The 24,723-nt window shown below is 43.6% G+C and overlaps 1 protein-coding gene across 2 annotated transcripts in view; it reads left to right on the forward strand.

The window, feature by feature from the left end:
- SLC1A7 (solute carrier family 1 member 7) overlaps positions 1-24,723 on the forward strand; it is a 632,908-nt gene that overhangs the window by 355,730 nt on the left and 252,455 nt on the right. The gene's annotated exons all lie outside the window — the stretch shown is intronic.

The raw sequence follows: 24,723 nt of genomic DNA on the forward strand, positions 1-24,723 counted from the left end.
TCTCCACTAAGCCATTTGAAGTGAGTGAATAAAACGCTACTCGTAAATGTTTGATAGAGTAACACTCAATAAACTTCCTCATTTCAATCGTGGTAAAATGCATTCCATTATTCGTAACCAATTCCTTAGGTGCCCCCTCAAACTGGAACACTCTTTCTAGAAACGTGACTACTGAAGTGCTATTGGGAGCTGCCACAAACTCAAAATAATCCCACTTCGAAAAGTAGTCAAGACCACTAAAAACTTTCCTGCAGGTAACATCTCAAAAGGCTCTGCAAAGTTTAAGGCTACTTTGATCTAAACATCAACAGGTAATGGCAAAGGCAAGGGTGACTCATACGTTTTCCAATATTGATCAGAGAGGAGACACGTTCGACAATTATTGACCCAAATGCTGACTTGACTGTCCAATGAAGGCCACCAAAAATATTGTTTCACATTTTTAGACATACACACAAAAACCAGATGACCTGCATGGGTTATTTTGATCAGGGAATCATAAAGCGAAATTGGGGGTACACACAAATCGTTCCTCATAGAAAACCTTTGATAGAAGATAATTCCTGAGAAAGCTTTGCAAAACATCTAGCATCCAGGTCCAGATTTCTTTCATCAGGCTAACCAGACTGTACAAATGTAATAACTGTTGGCAAAATTCCATCTGCACGCAAAGCTTCCAACCATCAGACAAAGATATAGCTACTTTACCTTCAACTAAATCATCCACTTCAGACACAACACATTCAACTTCATCAGAACCATCAGTTGACAAGTCTGATTCTAGAGGCATTTTGTAAAGACAGTCTGATCTCTCGTTCTTATCTCCATGAATGTATTTAATGGAAAACATATATTCCAGTAGACGTGAGAGCAGTCTCACAAGCCTCGAAGATGATTTGCCAACACCATTACCGTTCAGCAAGTAAATAAATGGTTTGTGATCCATATAGATTTCAAACTCAGTACCCTATAAAAATGTTTTGCATTCCTCTACAGCCTAACAACAGGAGAGGACCTACCTTTCAATGGTACTGTAGTTACGCTCAGCTGAACTTAAACAGTGAGAAGCAAAAGCCATGGTTTGTTTTTTATCGTCAATCCATTGCGACAATACTGCACCTATTCCAACCTTGCTCGTACTCATTCCAGCCAACACCACCACCAACATGAGCTTGCGCCATAGGTAAAATATTTAAAAATTGCTGACAGTCCTGAGCTAAATGACCGAATAATAACACTGCTTTCCTTTTGGGATCAAAACTAGTGTACAGGAGGTTTTCCTGGGGTTGCAGAAAAGGTTGTATTTGTACCAGCTGATTAGAGACCAAGGAAAACACTAGATCAAAATGAAAATAAATAATAAACTGTACCTCACACCAGTGAAATGACAGGAATAGAAATTTTAAACTTTGGTATTAACTAATGTGTGTTCACAACAGAACGCTTGCCAAAAAAATGGGCCAGCGTCAAAGTGCGACCAGCAGGGTGGGCTCTCAGGGAGTTCTTCATCGCCAATGCCGGCCCCCAGGCGAAGTGAAGGTAACAGACCAGTCTTCCCTCAGGGCACTTTGCGCAGGGCCTGAAGGACAAGTTGGGGAGGGGGTTATTGGGAGCAAGGGAAGGTGCGGGAGTAAGGGTTGGGGTATAAAGGTGTCGGGAAGGGAGGAGTCGGCCTCTTTCTGACACCTAGCACCACCGGGAGGATAGGATTTTTGGTTAAGTTAGTCCACCCACCCACCCTACACATTGTAGGCCAGGGTACAGGGTTGGTTGTTTAGCGTGCCAGTTTAGGACAGGTTGCGGGGCATAGGCATTGCGGTACTTTAGATGGGTGGTGAGTCACATAGGGGCAGATCCACCCCTCGGGGGGGAGGGGATAAAGGGGACTGATAGTGGGGCGCGGGATGCAATGATGCACGAAAAAAAATTCATGAGAGGATGTTTGGAGGACAAGTGACGGGAGAATGGGGATATGAAGGAGATCGCAGAATGAAAGGGGTGGAGTGAAACTGGTGAGATGGTTTGAGAATGGCTGGGGGAGAACAAGAGGTATGGTTATGATAAAGTTATATGTTTACAGTGATGCATTGTTAATAAAGTTTAATTGTTGCAACCTTGTCCTAATAAAATGGCCTTTTACGCTTCAATAACAGCTTGGAGTGTGGTTATTGCGCGGTTATGTAATGAGTGATCCGTACACCTAAATGGGTGAATTTGAGTAGAGTTCATTTCTGAATAAAGAGAGCCCGGCTCTTTGCGCATCCAGTAAAGACGAGTCTCCAAACGCCACTGGCAATTGTTATAATAACCCCGACTCTCCTGGGCGATCCAGAACATGAATCCCACAAGAACCGAAACAGGCTCAAGACACAGCTCGAGGGCACAACACAAAACAATGATATGCATCATTTAAAGACTTATGGTACAGTCCCCCTTGTCGCTGAAAGGCTATCTCTCCAATACTCCACACCCACGGTAGACAGCCTGGGAGCTGGCGTAAAAATCTGCCCTAGTGCTGTGTTTTTGTTGTTTTATTTTTAAGCACTGATTCTAGAACAAAACTGTGGGTCAGACACAGTAGAAGAAATGGGTTAAACAAAACAACAAATAGTTCAACACACAGGTATGCAATGGATTTTGAAACAATCCAGCCGGCGTTGTATAGCAGCAGCGGCCAAGTCGGACAACCAAAGTAGGTCATGGGAACAACATATTAAAGTATTTATTTGGAGGCTGTCCCAGTGCCAGTATTAGCAGGCAGCTGTCCGTGCGGGCCAGCGATGGATAAGAAACACAGGCTCAAATCCTCGACAAATTTGGGTAGCAGTTAATCTACCCCAGAGATGTATGTCATTTGCTTTTGGAGCAATCTGGAATTTACCTAAATGCTACTAATTGTGGCTTCAGGAACACTGCGAAAGAAGCCACAGGAATACCAGGCATATCGCACGGACTCCGGACGGAAAACACAAATATGACAACATTCATGGACTCTTTGTGAGTCTCTGGGTTTGTTTTTTTCTATTTCCATACTGGCCTGGTGGCAAAAGGAAGGCTTAGAGGCTGTGCGTCACTTTAGTTCTGTGTGAGAATAAAGAATATATATATGTATGAATGTGGACCTATTAATCACAAACCTAACTACAACAACAACTCGATGGCACACATAAACAGTATTCTGAAATCAAAATAAAAACAGACAACATTAATAAACCAGCAGGGCTAAGAACCTTTCAGAAGGTGGATTAGGAGAGGGGGGTGGAAGGTTGTAAAATATTAGCCAGTATTGGAGTGAGCGGCTGAAGAAAGCAAACAAGACAAACTTTTGAGAGTATTTCTAGAGTCATCCTCCCTCCAGAATATCTTTGGCTGTGACTTTTTTTTAAATTTAATATTCTATATTGAGAAGCAGGTTGAGAGATCTTATTAAATGGAGACTATTTTTATTAACTATTCAATATAGCATTTATTCATCTATTTGGGAAAAACCAACAAAAAAAACAGTAATCTTTAAAGAGTTTTCCCCCCAAAAGTTTAAGGTAAATATATTGGAATTCCACATTTACTCCTGAATTAACGCTCATCATGCAGAATGTGAAGTACAAGCAGGCAGGATAACAGCAAAGCAGATCTTCTTTCTTTTAGGGTCAAGGTACAGCAACGTCCTAGCCACAAGGCAGCCAGCAGCAACTGACTCTCAGCACTTGGCAACCAGACCAAGCACTCTTTACATTCTAGAGTCCTTAAGGTAGGGTGTTCCATGTGAGAGCAGCTGGCTAGCACAGAGTAATGCAAAGGCAATTACCACACACTTTCCCACAATACAAAATTACACATTGAGAGAATAAAAAGTACATTCGGTTCAAAACACAGTTAAGTAGTTTCTGTGGAGTTTTACAAGTGCAAGTGCTTTCTTCACCACTCTGAGAACGCGCCTCCTGGCATGCTCTTGGTTGGGGGAGGACGTCCCCTTGCCTCCTGAGGGTCCATGGGGCCAACTAGTCCTCCTGTTATCTCTAGTAAGCCACACAGTGGGATTGCTGAGAGGTGGTCCGAGGCCACGCTCCCTTTTCAGACCACTCTGCAAACGCGCCTCTTGGCGCACTGCTGCTGGGGGGGATGAAGTCCACTTTTGTCCTGAGGTCCTCAGGGCACAAGAGGACCTCATCGCCCCACCAGCAGTGCTCAGTGGTGTAAAAAGGGGCATGGCCTCAGACCACCTCTCAGCAATCCCACTGTGTGGGGCTTACTGGAGGTACCTGGTGGGCTAGTTGGCCCCTAAGGACCCTTGGGATTCAAGGGGACTTAATCCCCCAACCCAACATGCAGCTCCCTTAGCCCAAAAGCAATTCTGCTTTGCTTCATGGAGGGTTTGCTATGCTCCCGCCCTGTCATAGCAAACTGCAAGGCCCGGGGGTGGGAACATTGCTGGAGCCGGCTCTGGGTGGAGGCGATCCCCAAGGCCAAGGAGGGGTCTAGGAGGGGGTCCGTGCTGCCCCCCTCCCAAAATGTATATAGCCCTGGGGAGGTGGTTGTCCCACGGACCCCCGTATTTGAATAATTAGTGCCCCGGTCCCCGGGGCAGTGTGGGGAGGGCAGGAGCAGCCCCACACTTAATTTACATTATTGAAACCCCGGGGACGTGGCGGTCCTCTGGGCTAGGGGGGCCCACGAGGTCCCCCACCCAAAATAAATATAATCCCCGGGGAGGTGGTGGTCCCTGGGGCAGCATTGGTGGGCAGGAGCCCCCCGACGCATATTTATAAAAAAGCGTGGCAGTCCCCTGGGGTTGCGGGGGCCCCCTCGGGCCCGCGCTGCATGATTATGGATTTATGTATGTAAATGTTACTACTTCTAGTTGGAACTACTTTTTGTGAACTCTTCTCTACATTGGTCACATTCTTAGTATGTATTCCAAAAGCGTCTATTGTAACTCTAAAAGTAACTAATAAAACTAATACACCCCATAATAGCATTAATAATCAAGTACAGCAGCAGCACATTTTACACCACCTTTTCAAAAAGGCATATCTACTTTGATTATTCTCTGTGTTAGCCATTTTACTACTTTGGCAGTGTCTTTTGACTTAGCCTCTTCTACTCCACTACTGGAACACTAGAACACTAGATTATTTCACACAGCTAATCTCAGACTTTCTCTTTTCACTTTTCTCCAAGTAACTCCTCCAGTTCACTCAGTTTGGATTGTCATCACTTTTCACTTCTTCTTCAGCAACATCAAATTGTATCAGATCATCGACAACATCCTGTGCATCCGACTCTTCTCCAATGTCAGTCAGGATAACTTTCAGGATTCCAACAGTTTTCTCCTCAACCACTTCTCGTACGGTCCACTCTGGATTTCCCTGACTTTCTGCCTCTTCACCTTCAGACAGTGCCACATACGTCCATTCCGGTGACCTATACTTCTGGTTAGGTTTTCTGATTCTCTTGATCTCCTCTGGTTCTTTTGTAACCTTTTGTTTTTTACCTTTTGTTTGATTCTGACTCGACACCTCGTTCACCTGTTCAGCTTTCGATGAATTTGCTCGTGTCAGTCTGTACCTCAATCTCTTTATTCTGTTAGGCCAAAGATCTCCTCTTACAACCCTTTTTGGTCTCACTTCTTTATTATTTCTTTCTCCAATCCAAGTTCTTTTTCTCAGAACTCAACCCTCTGATTTCTCATTGTCACTCTCATCTGATTCTGTCTCATTTGCCTCTTGTTCTTCAACAATTTTCTTTCGCTCCACAGTCTTTTCCACCACCGATTGAGATTTCCCTAATTCTGTCCCTCCTCGGGTCTCCGACACTTTTCTCTTCTTGCTGTCTACTTGTCCCTTCACCTAGCTTATCAGGAATGTTCCCTACACCTCCTCGGGGGTCTTCCGCAATCTGTCCCTCTCTATCTTCTTCTGACCCTGCTTCTTCAGGTATAATCTCAAGTGGATTTTCAACCTCCTCATCTGATTCAGGTGTAGTCTCTGTGGAACTGCTCTTTGCTCTCCTTTCTCCTCCACTGCTTGTTGAAACTTCAGGCACTCTTACAGAATCTGATCTCTCCTCTGAGACTCTCAATGTTTCTCTTGAAGCCTCTCTCGGAAAAGGAAAAGAATCACTCAACTCTCTTTCTCCTTCACCCCTTTCAGGATTTTTCCCCCTTCTCACTGGTTCAGTTTCTGCATCATCACTGGAATCTGACTCTTCAAAATACTCCTTACCAGTCCCATCTTTTGGATTTGGAACTCTCAGAGTATGACTTGCATGCACCCAGTTTTTCACACCAGCACACTTTACTGCAGTTGTCGTAGTCAGAATGACTTGTCTTGGCCTTCCCCACCTTGGAACCAAGCAATTTCTTCTCCTGTGCACCTTAATCCTCACCCAGTCCCCTGGACTCAGATCATGGGCTTGCTTCTTCTCAAGTGTGGTAGCGTCTTCTCCAACCTGGTGAAACACAGAATGAACTGCGTCAGCCAGGCCTTTACAGTAATCCAAAATCATGTCATCAGTTATTGTCATCAACTTGTTGACAGGCACAAATGCATGTCTCATCGCACGTCCCATTAAGATTTCGTGCGGACTCAAACCTGTGGTTCTATCTGGAGTAGACCTAATAGTCATCAGCACTAGAGGCAAGACATCAGGCCATTTCATTCCAGTGGCTAAACACATCTTACCAATTCGGTTTTTTATTGTGCCATTCATCTGTTCAACGACGCCAGAAGCCTCTGGTCTGTATGCACAATGTAGCTTCTGCTGTATGCTCAATGCTTCACAAATTAAACCCATCAGCTCATTATAGAAGTGTCCACCTCTATCAGACTCAATAGTCACTGGGAACCCGTACCTAGGAATCAACTCTCTTAACAGTAACTTTGCAACTGTTATTCCATCATTTCTCCTAGTCGGATAGGCCTCCACCCATCTTGAGAACAAACAGACTACCACTAGAACATACCTCAATTTATTCACTTGGGGCATTTCAATGAAATCTATTTGCATTCTGGTAAAAGGACCTCCTTCTCTGCCTATTGTTCCTAGGCTCACCACTGTCTTTTTCCCAGTATTGAACTGTTGACAAATCAAACATCTTTGACAGATGCTCTCTGCAATCAACCTGAATTTTGCATTGTACCAGGTTTGTTTAAAAGACCTAATCATTGCATCCCTTCCCAGATGTCCCTGACCATGATACATTCTTGCCATTGTCGACAGCATTGAGTTGGGCATGACTGGTCTACCATCTCTATAGATCCAAACATGATCTGTTTCTCTTGGGGCACAACCTGCCTTAATCCAATCTCTCATTTCCTCATCTCCTGCCTCATCCTGCAACTATTTCACTTCATCCCACGTTTCTAGGACATTAGTAAACATCACAGAACAAAAAGACATTTCCCTTTCTCGTGCCCTATTAATCGAATGATTGTTCTTTGCACAATACTGTGCTATGTCATTGGCAAAACGATTACCAAGAGTAACAAAATCATCTCCTTGTCCATGAGCAGCACACTTCACAACTGCTAACTTTTTGGGCAGCTGTATCGCCTCAAGCAATTTTCCAATCACTTCAGCATTCTTTATTCGAGTCCCACTCGATGTCAAGAAACCTCTCTGTAGCCAAAGCTGGCCGAAATCATGAACGACTCCAAATCCGTACTGACTATCAGTCATCACAGTCACTCTCAGATTCTTCCCAATTTTGCAAGCTTTTGTCAATGCCACCAATTTAGCCACTTGAGCAGATCTCACTCCTTTCAAAGGCGAAGCTTCCATAACTTCTGAAACCTTGCACACCGCATATGCTGCACTCAGCACACCATCATCAGTTCTCAAACATGATCCATCCACAAACAACACATGATCACTCTCAGGCAATGGCAAATCTCTTATGTCTGGTCTTGGTTTTGTGCAGTAGTCAAGCACATCCAAACAATCATGATCAACATCATCTCCCACATTCACATTGTTAGCATCTGGTAACAAGGTTGCTGGATTCACATTCACACATCTCTCGAGAGTCACGTTTGATGCTCCCAGAATGATTTTCTCATATTTAGTCAGCCGACTATGTGACATGTACTGAGTCCTGCTTCTTGTCAAAAGAATTGCCACATCATGAGGTACGAACACCCTTACAGGATATCCCATTATTATGCCCTCACTCTGTTCCAAGCTTCTGCATGTAGCAGCTACTGCTTTCAGGCAACCTGGCAAACCCGCAGCTACAGGGTCAAGTGTCGATGAGAAGTACGCAATCGGCCTTCTCAGTTGTCCGTGCTTCTGAATTAACACTGAAAGTGCACATCCATTTCTCTCACTGCAGTACAACTCAAACTCTTTCTTATAGTCTGGCATACCCAAAGCAGGGGCTTCGCACATTCTGCTCTTTAACTCCTCAAATGCTGCCATTTGTTCTCCATCCAATTCCAATGGGTCTCTCACCTCACTTTTGGTCAACTTAATCAGTGGCTTTGCTATCAGGGAGAAATTACTTATCCACTGACGACAATAACCCACCATCCCCAAAAACATCCTCACTTCTCTCTGGGTCATCGGGGCTCTCATTCCTCTGATAATTTTGATCCTGTCATCAGTCACCTTTCTCAGACCCTTTTCAATATTGTGTCCAAGATAATGCACCTCTTTCTTGCAAAATTGCAATTTGGCTGGAGATACCTTTAACCCTCCATCTGCCAGATGATTCAGTAAAGCTATGGTATCTACTTCACAAGCTTCACGTGTCTTCGATGCCACAAGTAAGTCATCGATATACTGCACTAGCACTGAGCTTTCGGGCATGATCAAACTCTCTAATGACTTTTTCAACAACTGATTGAATATCGAAGGACTCTCTGTATACCCCTGTGGGATACGACACCATGCTAAAATACGCTGGCCAAACCGGAATGCAAAAATCGGCTGGCTGTCATGATGCAATGGAATTGAAAAGAAAGCATGACACAAATCAATCACTGTGTACCACTCAGCATCATGAGGAATCTGATACAAAATCACTGAAGGATTTGGCACAATGGGACAACATGCCACCACAATTTTGTTAACTTTTCTCAAATCTTGCACAATCCTGAACTTTCCGTTAGGTTTCTTTAGCCCCATTATCGGTGAATTACACGGGCTACTCAGTAACTCTCTCAAAACACCCTGTTGAATCATCTTGTCAATTATAGGAGTTATTCCCTCAATTATTTCTGGTGTCAATCTGTACTGTGGGATATTAGGATAAACAATCCCCTCTTTCACTGAAATCTTCACTGGATCTACATTATTCATCAATCCCACATCTTCTCCAGTAAAATCCCAAACTGCTGTTTTCACTGTGTGTCTCAACTCCTGAGGCAAATCATCTGGATTAAACACAGCATATGTACCAACAATCTCACTCTCTCTATTATCTAGAGTCATCCGGTACAAAACATCCTCATCTGGTGTCTCAAAAGCTATTCCATCCGGAGTACAGAAAATTGTACAATTCATCTTGCACAATAGGTCCCTACCTAACAAGTTCACTGGACTGGTGTCACAGACTACGAATCTGTGCATGTCTGAAAATTTCCCTATTCTTACCCTTACTGGTTCAGTAAAACGAGTCTTAATCTGGTTATTGGCTACACCAACTACTTGGATTGCTTCGTCCGAGAGAGGAAGATTTCTACTATCTGCTGACCTGACAGTTGATCTCGTCGCTCCTGTGTCTACTAAAAAAGTAACACTCTCCCCATTTATTTTCCCATCTACAAATGGTTCTGCCTGGTCTATTTCTAGAGTTGCACCAAGTATGCACTCTTCCTCCTCTCTTCGGCACCGTCAATAGTCCCCTTCAGACTCACTCCCCTCATTCTTTAACCAGTACTGCTGTACCAGGTTAGAAGAACGTCTCGGTTTGTTTACCTGCTCATCATTGTAGAATCCTGAGTCCTGGTTATACTTTTGGGACCCTCTATTCTGCGGCAAGGGCGGTTTTGGCTCTTGACTCTGCTGTCTGACAACCTTCTGCTGTTGCTGCTGTTGATTACACCCCTCGTTCTGCACCTGTTGATTTAAGGGTTTATTCTCATTACTCACTAATGGTGGATTGGTACACTCGGATCTCCAATGCCCCAATTGTCCACAGTTGTGACAAGGAAACTTCTTTTTGGCCTCCTCTAAATTCCCCTTTCCTTTTCCCGCATATCTGGGTCTAATTCCTGGATTATTTGCCTGTTCCATCAACTGTGCTTCTTGTCTTTCAGCAACTTTCACCTGTGCCCACATTGCTTTCTCTTTCAGCTTTCTCTGTTTCGCCTCAATCTCATCACTGAAGTACTTTGTATGTCTCAAGATTTCATCAATATTTTTACTCTGCCAATCAACTGTATGCTCACGTATTCTTTCACTGATTTCAGGTCTCAAGCCATATACAAATCTGTATACAAAATGACTCAAATCCTTATCACCCAGGTGTTCATCTCCACTGAACTGTTTAAAAGCCAGTATCAGCCTTTCGTAAAAAGCATGAACTGATTCTTTTGCTTCCTGATGTGTTCGATCTATCTTAACCCAGTCTGTCTCTTTCGGGGGTACTTTATTTTTCAGGAACACAATTACCTGCTCGTATTTTTTCATAACCTCTGGATCTGGTGCTCCTGTTTTCTGATCTCTTGGATACTCCTTAGCAGGCCAATCTACAACTATTTTACACTCTGCCCACAAGTCTGCTGGAACAATTATATCAAACAGACTATTCAGGTCAATCCACAGCACTTTTGACAATTTCACAAACCTGTCTACCTGCCTATACCACTCGACGGGCTTTTCTCTCAGCCGAGGGAAATCATTCGTAAATGATAAAATATCCTGTCTAGTCCATGGGACATGTACATATCCTCCTCCAGGAATCTCTCTCATAGGATAAGCATCCACTGTTTTCTCTCTTTCTCTCATGGGAAAAGCTGAGTAAGTCCTGTCCACTGAATCTTCCCTTTTCTTGTACCACCTATCCTTCCACTTTTCCACATCACCCCATTTTCGCAATAAGGCAATCATTTCCTTAATCTGTCCTGTTCTGCCAGCACCATTTAGATTTTCAATATCTTTGTCAGAGAAATCCACCCTGTAAGGTTTCTGCAAAGCTTTCACCTTATCCATGTCAACTCCCTGTTCACTCGCTATTGCTCTTAACCTGTCATGTGTACTCTTAGCCCTCCAGGTGATACTTTTACACATAAATAACAACTCTCCATCATGATGGTTTTTGAGTATATCTGTAGGAATTGTTCCTGCAATAAGCTCCTCCAATTCTATGCGCAACCTGGCTACATCAATTGCCTGTGAATCTTTATCCCTCTTTTGAAGAACTTTCAACCAATCATTCAAATCTTCAGCTGTTATTTCAGTAGACTTTTTCACTGCACCCACTTGTTCTGTCATCCTCTGTGGTTCCAAAATTGTTCCTCCCAAACAACCAGTATTCAATCCTGAATTAGGCTGCACATCTAATCCTCCACCACATGTGTCATGTCTCGACTGTCTCGAATCATTTCCTCCTGTTCTCATTCTTGATTCCTCCAAAGTACAAGTACCAACCAAACCATTTCCAACATAAGGAACTGTCAAACTATTTTCACCCATTCTTTGTTTATCAAAAATAGGCACAACCGGACCAATCGTTACAGGCACTGTAACTGCTTCAAGATTTTTCGTCAGCTCTCGGATTTTCTCAGTCAGCTCAGATGTGGTTCTGGCTAATTCTCTTGTTTTCTCGTCACTGACTCGATTCTCTCTCTCTCGCTCTCTCTCTCTCTCTCTTTCCGTGAAAGAGCTACCACTTTTCAGATCAGGTGTCACAACCTCAGTTTTAATAATTCACAAAGTATCTCTTACAGGAGTAGTAACTGGCGTGCTTTCTTCTGGTTCTGGTCTATACGGAGGTGGTCTCTTGTAAATCATGTCATCCAAGACCTCATCCTCATAATCATTAACTCCATACCTTCTCACTTCTGTATCAGGCACCTTTTCTGCACCTTTCCTCCCTTCCGCTTCTTCAACAGTCCTCATAGGATATAATCCCTCTGACATACTAGCATCTCGCCATCTCCTCATTCGATTGTGATGAGTCTCACAATCATATTTCCTCCCAAAAAAGTACCTATAATTGCCTCCACTCCTCTGCTTTTCTCGCTCATGCACCTCATCTTCCCATTCCACCAACGCCTCGAACTGTGTCGGCCTTGGTCTAGGCTCTAGACACATCATTTTTTCCCGTAAATTTCTCAACACGGCCAGATTAAATGAACCATGTTCCGGGAACGCTAAGACACCATCTTCCTTAGTATACTTAGCCCAGTTATCCAACCATATACAGGTATGATACCCATATTTCGCAACCATAAAGGATGCAGGAGTTCTCGTCGGAGGTAGCAATTCACCCTCTCTAGTTATTACGTTTTTATCCTTGTCAAACCACCTTTTTATTTTACCGAACAAGGATTTTTTCTTCTTTTCCTCCGGTTGGTAATACATTTTAACGTTTACCAATGTTCTCTAGTCCCTTCCGCAACTGTACGATCTTTTGTCCAATAACAGCGCAACTCACACCAACGCACCAATCCTGGAGCGTCTACGTCACCCTGTACTCCTTCCAATTCCTGCGCGGCTCACACCAACGCACCAATCCCAGCGCGAGCACTGTTCTGATCCACTACCCAATCAGAGCGCGGTCTGAATGACGTCAGCAGTCGCTGCAGTCGCTTCTGCTCTGTCTCCTGTCACTCGTCTACCCCTCCTTTACAAAGCCTTCTCAGTAGACTTCGTTTCAGATTCTACAAAATCTATTAGTTACAACATATAAACATCTCCATTGTCTGCTTCGCTATCCACAGAATAGTAAAGAAAATCTTACTCACACGAATCCCGCTTCTCTCTAGAACAGCGCTTACCTCTGCTCCACCACGGAATAATTACTTTCGTTGACACAGTAGCACATCCCTCTACTCTGCCCTTCTAACATGCATCCATTAACTGTTTCCTCTAGGACTGCTCCAAAGAGTCTTACAATCAACTAAATGCTCATACATTCACGCACTTTTACACTAGAAAATGTAGCACATGCACACAGAATCCTGCCTTTCCCGAGAACAGCGAACAGTCTGTCCCACTACAGAATTATAACACGCGTTAACCAAGCAGCTTACCTCTGCACAGTCCTACAGACAAGCTCAGAGAATACCTATTACTCCTCCCGCGATAAGCTTTAACGGCGAACCTTACGGATCCCTGGGACTTAAGACCAGAGTTTCACAGATAACCTTCGCTACCATACACACTCCTTTTATACCGAAAATATGTCCCTAATAGTAACACACGACGATGTCACTGATTCCGAACCCAGACAATGTGACGCGCAACTTCAATTGTCACACGTTTTTCCCCGCATACGTACAGGGCCAACAATCCCGTCTTTCCCGAGAGCAGCACTCACTTCCCTCTGCCCTACTACGGAACCGTCACCAGCTCCCAAATTCCAGAAGCCGTACACACTACATAGAACTCATACGATGAGCTCAACATATAGTATTAGTACATATACTAACATCAATCCAATAAATCAATAAATCAACAAAACCTATATACTAGCAATCTAATCAGATCAAGACAATAATCAAACCATCATACTGCTACCAGGAAACTGCTGCAGATCGGCGCATATAAATTCTCCCTGCTTCCACGGACAGAGTAAACCTACAGTCATACACACAATCACACATCATACACTAGGGCCCATCACACTAAATTCACACTATTACTCTATTCACACTGAATATAGGAGAGAAAACCTAAACCAATCTGCATCTACAATGAGGTCAATGCGACCTTAATGACATTGTCCTGAGTCATGATTTTAAACATAGGAAATACATTTGATGCTCAATAAATGACAAGGAATAAACACCTTACACTTGAATTCAAACAAATGCTTGTTTATCTAAATTAATTCAAATGGAAAGTCAATCATTAGCAAAATTGTTATTCTCATAGTTACCTATTCTAGCTAAAGGGTCAGGACAGGTCTCTCGGTAAAGTCTCTCGAGCCGCTGTCCTCAGCATAGGAAGTCCAAGACGCGATGACCGCAAGGGACACAATGAATGTAATGAGCGCAAAGAACGAACAACACGGACCCTCTCTAGTCTAACATATTTATAGGGAAAATAACAAATAAAAAGTTACTAACAAATGTTGGATATCCGTTGAGCCACTGAGTAGAGCGAGCAGGAAAGGATGTCACTCGGTTACATTTAGAAAACCTCCGCTCAGGAAAAATCACAAAAATAAAAACACGGAAGAAGGAAACTCAAGTTTGCAAATGTTTCTTTCGTAAATGCTCTTCCTTGATATCTTAGCAGAGCCACCGCAGACTGGTCATTGTTCATTGTGGCTTTATCCTTCTCCAAGGACAGTTGGAATCATTCCCAGAGCTGCTGTCCTCACGGAAAACTTTCTACCCAGGCAGAGGCTGTGGTCTGGTGACTCTCAACCATGTTCAGCAAAGCCTCTCATCAAAATTCGGTCATTCGAGTGCAGGCTGTAAATGGCAGCCATCTTGTTTTAGGCCAAAACGGACCATCTTAATTAAAAGAAACACAAAACAACGTTACCACATCATAATGATTGTACAGTGTTAAACCCCACTAATACCCTTATGTGTATGTATTTATCTAGCCTTCTGCAACGCAATAAAGCATTAGCACACGTTATTTTAAACGCACAAACACAAAACTAATTGCACTTTTGCAACACTTATTTAATAAAACCGCACATTATTATTAAGCAACATATATGCATCCCACGTGTTGTTTCTCTTATTAGTAATGTTGGTTAATCCGGACAAAAACAAACTATTAATTAATGTTTTAAAATTAGTAATTTAAATCATAACATATAGACGAAACTGGAGCTTAAAACTCGATACATTTTCAACAGAAAACTCTGCTCCAGCAACTACATTTCACACTGTCTCCTTGGTGGACAACTAAAGATCCCACTTGGGATCCCTCAACTTCAGGACAAGTTCTGTAGGTCCAAGCCACCCACGAGTCACTAGAATTTTTTAAGATAACACAGAAATCTCTAAGCCAAGGGGATTTCTGAATTTTGCACTAGTGAAATGCTCCAGCCAAAAGGGCTATGGTTCTGTGCCCCTAGACTCCAGAATTCCATGTGAGGATTATTTGCAACCTTTCTGCAGTTTCTGGTGTTGCTGCTTCCTCATCCTTAGCAGCACTTGGTTGTAGGGTCATGGACCTACCCTCCTATCTAGCCCTGACAGTCTTCTGTCATGGGCTCTTCCTGGCAGTAGCTCAGCAAGTTTCCATGGCAGTCAATCCTATTTGACTTTAATCCCCAGACACCCAGGCCTTCCTCCACTTGCAAGGTATCTGTGTGTTCGGCAAAATACTGTAACTCATGAACCGCTTTTCTACCTAGAACATAAAGTACTCTTTCACCCGTGAGTCTGGTCTGTGTTATATACAACTGCTTAATAAATATATAAAAATAAGTCCATAGTGCCTACTCTTCAAGGCAGTGTATCAGGTCAACAGAAGTTCAAGGAAAGCCCCTCCCTTCAGGGTATCCAGCAAAGCCAGCCTCGAATGTGGCTAAGATAGCCAGGAACCTCTTACCACTCTCCGCATGAGTCCAGGAATAAAAGTCCAAAGTGGTGGCTCTCAAACTTTAGAAACAGGTTCATCAGCAGCATTGGTCTTTCTCCCTGTCCATGCTCGTCTTAGCTGTTCCTTTATATGCAGGGGGTTTAAATAGGGGAGAAAGTTCTAGAACACTAGAATCACTAACCCAATCCGGTGAGACAACATCATCCCTCCAGTTCTAACTGTCACTGCCAGAGATGATACCATAGGCTTTCACACACCTACACAGCACACCTAGGGCACATCTGCCTCTTTGAGACAATCACCACCCAACCAAGCATGATTATTTACCTCCAGGGCTTCAAAGAAATCTTCCTTTCTACTCTTTATCCGATATGAGAGTGTCCCCCTAGTCAATTTACAGGGAGGTATGCTAACAGCAGTGAAGATTCTTTACCTGCCCCCTTTCTCTGCAAAGAGAAGCTTAATCTCCCTGTCATGGGCCCATTGTATTCCAGGCACGTTCATCAGTCAGCTGAGATAGCAGAGCAATTAACTGTTCCAGCAGGAATAAAAGGGGAAGATCAAAAGCTCACTCTATCTCTATACCCCTTCTCTTTTTGTAGAATTGACAACCTAATGATTTCCAGACGGCTAAAGCTGCCTGCAGTCAAACCTGAAAAGGAATGGGACTCAAGCATCACAAACTGAAAGACCCTACTTCCTATGAGGTGTGGTCCTCTCAATAAGTCTCGCCAGACCAGCGCATGCGCTGGGTCAGGCGAGACCTAAAAAGGGCTTCTGTAATGTAATCCTGAGTGTGTATTTATTAGGTCTCGCCTGACCCAGCGCATACGCTGGTCTGGCGAGACTTATTGAGAGGGCTCCAAAAAGTGCTACCAGGCCAGCCTAGAGCTACAGTGCATGTGCGCGGGCGCGCGCCCCGCGCTTAACCGCTTTGATGTTTGATCGCGATCACTTTCACTTTTGCGGCCACACGGCCGCATGGCATAGCCAATAGGTCTTGCTTTTGGGACCTTAGAAGTATTCAGTTATGCAACTGTTGCATGGCTAAATACTTCTAAGGTCCCAAAGCCGAGACCTATTGGCTATGCCAATGCTTGGTTGTTTTTGTTTTCAGAGTGTGAGTTGCATCCTGACGTCATAACGACGTGGTTGATTCATTTTTTTGACCGACATCATTTACTGTTCTTGATAAGTGTAATACATGCACAGATGAATATGAGAGTCTCCTAAAATGTTATTAGTGGTCTATTCATACATCTATTCGCTGAATTCCCGGGAGCAGACAAAAAGTATAGCTGCTGCATAGAAATTATTGCTTTCTGATCAATGGTGGAGTTTCCTACCTCATAAAATGTTGATGCTCTTAGTATGCGCTGTATTGTTCAAAATTCTAACCTCCCAATCACAGGTCTCACGTCTGTTCTTCATTAGTTCAATGATGAAAAAAACAAGCCTGCATCACCGCAAATGTATTTGGTTGCCCTATAGAAGTTTAAGATTGGAAACAATGTCATGTATGACATGGAGTATGATGTCCACTCTGTCTGCATGTGTGCATGCACTAAATAAAAGTCAACCCAATTGGCTTTGTCAATGCTTATTTGCTGTAAAGCACAACTGAGAACACATTACTCTTTTCATTGGCACATTATGTAACTATGCTAGTATTTGGTAAGTAAAGCATTTTTATAAAAATGTAAGCATGGTATCCAGGTGTTATACACTATTATGCACTCTGCTTGACATCTAATGGTCACTGGTGTCTTAAAAACGTGTGTAATTGATTTGAATTATAAGATAATGGTTAAGAAAACATATGTACATTATTGCAGTTTCTATGGTTATCTTGTATTTGCACTATTGTCAAAGTCAAAAAAAGTCAAACATTTTTATTGTTTCAGTTAATTAAAACCATAACAATACACTTACTGAAACAGTGAACCGCAATAAAAAATTTGTTTCCTAAAAGTCATAAAAATCTTTTGCTTAACTATTATTACATGTATAGAAATATCATTGTTTAAAAAGAAACAAAAAAAAAATGCAGACCATTTCAACGTGCGAGGTTTACAATAGTGAAACTGGAGCGCTGTTGACAGCTAGGCCTCTATATAAAATTGAAGAATGTTCCTCCCAGTGTTCTAATGTTCTTCTCCCGTATGTTCAGAAGTACGATCTGCCTCTGAGCAGTCCGTCTTATTTGGTGTTGGCGAGCAAGGCGCAGGGTTCCGTTTTACCACTTGTGCGTGAACGGAGAGGAACTTTATTAATTGGCAGTTCAATGAAGTGTCTGTTGGATCCAAGGCAGCTATAATTGCGATCTGCATGTCCTTATGCCTCTAATGTTCATGGCGTGTTTTAATAAAGTGGCTCGTGCTTATGATAATTTAGGACAAATGCAGACAAGTTGGACAAGGTCTTCTTTGCTGCTCCCACATAGTCTACATTATTTCAGCCCGTCGTGGACCCAAGATAATAGACGGCAGTTTACCTAGACGCAAGGCCATTAGTTGTATCTTTCTGTTGGCCGAGAAATTGATGTTTAAATATGGTGCTGGGTGAGTGTCTTGTAGTTGGTCATTACCATCCAGGCATGTTTTCTCGTACTGAAAGTGTTTTTATCAACTAGCAGCGACTGAAGCTTTGCTGATTTATTTATAATTTGCTTAAAGGCAGTGTAGGGCAGATTGGTTTCCCAAAGATCTCCTGTGCAGGTATCTAGTAGTGCCTTTTGTAGGTAATGATTATATGGGGACTTTGCATCTTTCTCTAATTCGTCCCACAGAGTCTAGTTCAGTTCCGAGACTACTATGTTTTGTTTCAGGCTGTACCATTGCTTGCTGGTTACGTACATGCTCCCCAGCGTTTTATTGGTTACCCCAAATTCTAGTCTAGTCTGTGCTGGGGAAGTTCCCTGATGAATTTGAAAGGCTCTTTTGTAGATTGTAACTTGTGCTTTGTTTAGCAGGTCAGCGTCTTTCCCGTGTAGAGCTGTACTGCCATATGATAGCCTTGGTAGCATTTTGGCTTTTATTACTGCTAGTAGGGGTTTGAATGATGGCCTCTTAAGATTTTTTTATAAAGACCTGAAGGCGAATGTTAAGGCGTTTGCTCTCTGAGTCATGTAGCCTTTTTGCTCCCGATGGTTGTGTCTGTTGTCAAAGTAGAACCCCAGATACTTGTAGCTTGGTACTACTTCCAGCTTTTTGCCCTCTAGGTGGATTTGTTGTTTGGATGTCTGACGTCTGCTAATGAGCATTGTTTTGCTTTTTGAAATGTTTATCTCTAGCTTGTTGTTGGCTATAAATTCCAGCATTCCAACAAGCGATCTTTGTAGACCAATCTTGGTTAGGCTCATCAAGACAACATCGTCCGCGTATGATAAATGGGTTAATGGTAAGGTACCTAATTTAGGTAGGTGGGATATGATCTTGATGAGTTTTGGTGCAAGGTCTGCCATAAAAAGATTGAAGAGATGGGGGGCCAGGACACATCCTTGTGTGAGCCCTTTGGTGGTTTTGACTTTTCTTGATAGCCTTGCGCCATCTCCCAGTTTCACTCCCATCCATGTGTTGGAGTATAAATGCAATATTCCTCTAAGTATTTTCCATGTGTGCAGTTTTCCCCATAGAATGAGATGGTCCACGCTGTCAAAAGCCGCCTTTAGGTCGATAAAGCAGAGATGCAGCTGTTGTTTCCTTCGGATGTATTTGTCAGCTATCAGTGAGAGTGATAAAATATTTGTTATGGTTCCGCACCCTTTTCTGAAACCTGTTTGATTAAGTGTGATCCGTTTTGAGCTGTCGGACCAGGTAAACAGGTCTTCCAGTAGTAGTGAGGCATAGTACTTCACATCCACGTCCAAAAGTGCTATCAGCCTGTAGTTCTCAGGAGACGTTCTATCTCCTCCTTTAAAAATCAGAATATTTACTGAACCTTGCCGGAATTTGACATTCTCTCTCCACTTCTTTAAACAGATTTTTCAGTCTTCCGCTCCAGAAATCTGGGGCTGATTTGAAGATTATGGGGGGAATGCCATTTGGACCTGGGGCCTCATTACCACGGCCCTCCAGGAGTATTCTCCTTACCTCTGCGTCGCTGAGGCCTGGATTTCCAGATCCGCGTTCTACCCCACAGTGTTCTCTCAGTTGTGCCTCTTCTGTGTTGTGCAGTATAGGCCATCGGCAAGTTGGGGCGCTGTTTGCAGTTTGTAGGACACTCCTGTCTTCGCTCAATTGTTCTTCGCGCACCTTGGGCGACACTTGCATCCTCTCCCTCCATTCTAAGTGGTTCAATGGTTCAGTGTCTGTGAATCTCTTTGTTAATAGTGTGGCCCAATCAGCTTCTTGTACGCTTGAGGTAATTGAGTTCGCAGGGTGCTTTAGCCCATTTATTATTCCCCAAAATGCACTTGAGTTGGTATTTTTCGCCGTGAATAGTAATTTGATCCAAAAGTTGTCCCCCCTTCTTCTTTTGTGTTCCCATAGTGTCTTTTTATACTTTTTCTTAAGATTCCGTATTCGGTCCCAGTCTAGGCATGACGTCACTGTGTTTTTTCAGTATCCTTGCGTTTTTCCTTATTTCTAGCTTAAGTTTAACCAGTTCAATTGAAAGTGACTTGGTGTTTTTTGACTCCCCCGCTTTTTTGTGTATAACGGACATAATTGTTGTTAACTTGTCAGTGAAACTTTCCCAGTCTTTTATCTGGTTGTGTAGACTTGTTTCACTTTCCATTTTAATTCTCTGAACTTTTACTTGAAGGTCTCTAATGTTATCGGTTGTCCATTTCAGTCGTTTCAAGTCGGTTAAGAGTGAGCGGTCTGTAATTATCATACTATTTTGATGTTTAGGAAGCTTTTGATTGAAATAGATATGCTAGTATGAGTGGTCACTTTTAGTCGTAAATTAAATTAAGAACTGCTTGAGGAAAGGCAGTAACGGAAGTGATACTGCTGTGTAGTTAAGCCTAGATCGCAAGGTCCCTCCAATATGGGTGTGCTTTGGAGGGTAGTCTTCTGGTGTTCTACCGTTTAGGAGCCTCAGACCCAGGTATTCCAGGGTTGTTACCAGTTGTTGCCCTACTAGGTTGTACGTTCCAGAACTCATTGTCTGCTGCTAGCTTGTCGTCCTCTCCTGGAGTATGGAATACATTTGAGTTAAAGTCACCTGTTAAGATGATTTCCCAGAAGGGGTTGCTGTTTCGTATGGCATTAAGTGCCTTTCTGCCAGGAAAAGACAATTTTATTAGTGGCATGTTTGATCCAAAAGGAGCTATTTGCTCAGATCTGATGTTAATGTCAGTCACGACGTAGACTGATAATCCCCCTTTTGGGCGGCAAACCTGCTGTCTTTTTCTGCTGGTGTGCTGAAGTGTGCAACCCGATGAGCGGCAGCTCCTCTAGTGCCCAAGTCTCCTGTAAGGCGATTACATCGCATGATGCCCAATTTTGAAGGGGCCAGCCATCTTCTAGCCATTTCCTATGTTCCATGAGATGAGGTGAAAGGTGTCTTGGCCGCTGTTTGTGTAAGGGTCAATTGTCTTTCCCTTTGTTCAGCGTACCTGCTAATCAGCTCCAGCGATTCAAGACGCCTTCAGTATTTTCTCGTTGCCCGGATTTATTCACGCTACATCTTGCTGTTGGCGGGCTGTGCCCCCTTGCATTCCGGAGGACTGAATGAACCTGATCCTTTGTCTCCGGGGTGATCCCCGCTTTTCCCTTCACCACTGATGTCTCCCTAAGTAGGCCTGGGTACCGTGGTTTTGCCGGTCTCGAGAGTCTTATGACCCATGTGTCAAATTGTTGTTTGAAAGTCATGATTAGCTGAATGATCTCCTCAGTTTGCCATGTCGTGAGTGTTTGCTCCGGGGTCTTGTTGTGTCCTGCCTTGCAGAATTCCACTGAAAGTAAATGGGCTGAGTTTAGATGTTTTAGCCCTGGGATAGTTGCAATCAGTTTGAGTATGTTGCCCCTATTTAATGTGTCGTGCAACCCCTGGGATTCGTACTCTGGTGTTAATAGCAGTTGTTGTAGAAGATGTCCGTCCTTCCCTGTGCTGCTGCTGGAGCTGACTTCTTTGTCTGTTCCCGACAGGGTAGATATTTGTATTCTGCGCTTTTCTCCAGCAGGCTTATTACTCCTTTTGGCACCTTGTAGTGTGATTATTAGTGGTGGCCTACTGGCCTGGTTGTTTTCTTTCCCGGTTACGCCGAAGGAGTTACTTTGGGGTGTTACTTCCTTTCCAAAGGTTGTTGCCCTTGTGTGGGTCGCATGTACACCCTCCCAGAGGGTGGCTTCTCCCTTGTTGTTTGTGGTTACTCTCGGGCCTCCGTGTGGTAGGACAGTCTTTGTGGCTGAGATAGAAGGTGTGCTCTTGGTGATCTTATTTGGGGGTGTCTTGATATCCTTGCCTTGTGGGATTTTTCCCGCAAAGTCATTCCGACTTTGTATGATATTCGAAGTTTCCTTGTTCCCCGGTCCCTCACTTTGTTTCTTGCTTTGTTGTGAATTTACTGACTCTTTTACAGGTAATGTAATTTTTGTCCTTTCCATCCGCTTCTCCTGTTTGGCGCAGAGATAGAGGCCATGAAGCGTAAGTTTTTTATTTAGCCCCTCTTTTTTTTCTTGTTGCCTTGTCCCAGTAGGTTGTGGACAGACGTGGTATGCACTTCTTTGATGGGTTCCTATATTGCCTTTAAATGCGCTTGATTTCTCTTCACTCTCTATGTGAATACTGCTCTGTAGACTTGATTTAAATTTTTTCTGCACTACAAGGTCTACACTCTTCTTGCTCCTTGCTGCTTTTTCCTTTCCGTCTTGCACGGGTTCTAATATGTTATCTGCATTAGAGACTCTTTGTTCCTTGGGTATTTGTTCCTCCCTTCCTGGTTTTAATGGGGACCACTTTTTTGGGGCCTCAGTTGATGTGCCCGTTGGGCCCTCTGACTATCTTGTAGTGTTTAATGTGTGATCTACTTTTCTAGTTGTAGCAAATATAGGGAGCACTTTGAGTCCGTCCTCCATGTTCCCTACTGATAGTTTGTTCCTTGCTTTCCTTTCACGTTTTTATTGTCTTCTTGTTAGTTTGGTTGGATTGAGTGAGACAGGCCAGTTTAGCATGGGGCCTGGCTTTTCTATGTTTGTCTTTTTTTGTTTTTCCTTGTCCTCCTGTTTGGGAGAAGCTGGATGTGTTTTGATTTCAGCTTCTTTGGACTTGGAACGTGGCGGACATGATTGTCTGAGCGCTATAATTTGTTTTAAAAGATTTGGAAGGAGGCTCAGTTTGCCTGTAATTAGGCGCAGGCGCAGGGACTTTGTTCTAGTGTGTATTTTGATTGTGCTGTTGTTATTAGCTTATTCAGTTTGTCCAGTTTAGTGTCTATCCCTGCTATATGGAAGACTATAATGTTCATTAGGTCTATTTGAATGTCCAGTTTGTCTGATTGCCAATTAAGTGCCTTTGCAGAGGACTGGAGTATTCCTATTACAGACGTGAGAAGCTCTGGATGAATTGTAACAGCTCTATGTCTATTCTCTTGCTGTGATGTATGACTGGTACTCGAGTTCTGTTCTTGAAATGACAAGCTATTACTGGTGTTCAGGGTTGATGTCATTACCGTTCCAATTTTATCCAGATTTTTATCCAGATTTTCCCCCCGGATGGTCAGCTTCCCTTTGTTAAGCTTGGGGAGTTTGTTGGCTACTGCTGTTTTGGTTTTGGTTAACTCTTGTGAAGTCTCCTTGTTAGATGTTGGGCTCAATGTGGGGCTTAGGAACTTCAACCATGAGTTTTCAGAGTCATTCAGGTTGTTAGCTTCAGCTGCTCTTGTCCTATGTATCTGGGCTTCAGTTCTCAGTGCCGGTTTCGGCTCAGGTGGCTTTATAAGTGTGCAGGGGGATGTGGGTTTTAAGGTGGTACTTGAAGCGGTTTTTGGAGTCGCGTATGATACTGGTGTGGTGGACCTTACTCCTTGCTTCTCCCCTTCCTTAACCAACTTGATGTCTTTGACGGGAGGAGTCATGGCTGTTGCCATCAATTCACCACGGCCCTCTGCTGGTGTCTCCAGCTCGTTGGCTGGTGCTGTTATTTCCCCTGTGCCAGCCCCTACCAGGGTAGTTTCTTTCATCTGGTTGTTCTCTTCAGTTTCCTCGTATGGCTTTTTTTTACTGAAGACCTGATTTGGGTCGTGTCCAATTGGATCCACTTGGTCCAACAAAGGAACTGTTAGTCCCAAGGATGTCTGAGTAGTTGGAGTGGTGTCTGATCTTTTGGTTTGGTTCGTCTTTTGAGGGTTTAGAGGGGCAGGCAGACCAGGCAGGGCTTGTGGAGTCAAAAAGAGTGTGGCCCCAGGATTTTTCAAGAAAAAGAAGGCCTTGTTTACTTCCGTTGTGCCTCTCCCCTTCTGGTTCCTGAACAGGGTTGCGATTAGAGAGATTAGTGGAGTCTGTAAGGTTGTTGCTATCCCCTTTTTTGTCTGGGTTATGTTTTGGTTGTAGTTTTGTTTTTTGTCCCCTTGGTTGGCACTAGAAGTTTTCCTCACCTTTTGGGTTTTTTTAGGCTGCTTTGGGGTCCGCCTAACCTTGCCCGATCTCATCCTCCGTGGATGACTGACTGGGTTTAAGATTTATTTGGATTTTTTCAAGTTCTGAGTTGAGGCTTAGCTGTATTTAGCTGTATTAAGCTGTTTTTACTGTCATACTGTCGTGCAATGGTGCTTCCGCGCTCAGCCAGCGACCGCCTGTTGCAATCCCAGTCCCAATTTAATCCCGGCTGGTCCTGGCTGGGTCCCGGCTTTTGTCAATGCCCGTGCTGGGAGAGCAAACCAACAGCTGGGTGTACGTAGCAAGATGTGCAATAAGTTGTGCAGTAAGTTGTGTGGCTCATGGTTGCGTTGGAGCTCTCTCCTGTGGCTCCTGACCGCACTTCTAGCCGCGCCTTATTGCTACCACAGCGGTAGCCGCCGTCTCCTCGTGCCACACTGCACTGCACTATAGCACCCCTGTATCTCGGTCTTAGCTTTGTCCCGGCTCTCCCACTGTGCCTACA

Source organism: Triturus cristatus, chromosome 4_2 (genome assembly GCF_964204655.1).
Source record: "Triturus cristatus chromosome 4_2, aTriCri1.1, whole genome shotgun sequence".
Lineage (NCBI taxonomy): Eukaryota > Metazoa > Chordata > Amphibia > Caudata > Salamandridae > Triturus > Triturus cristatus.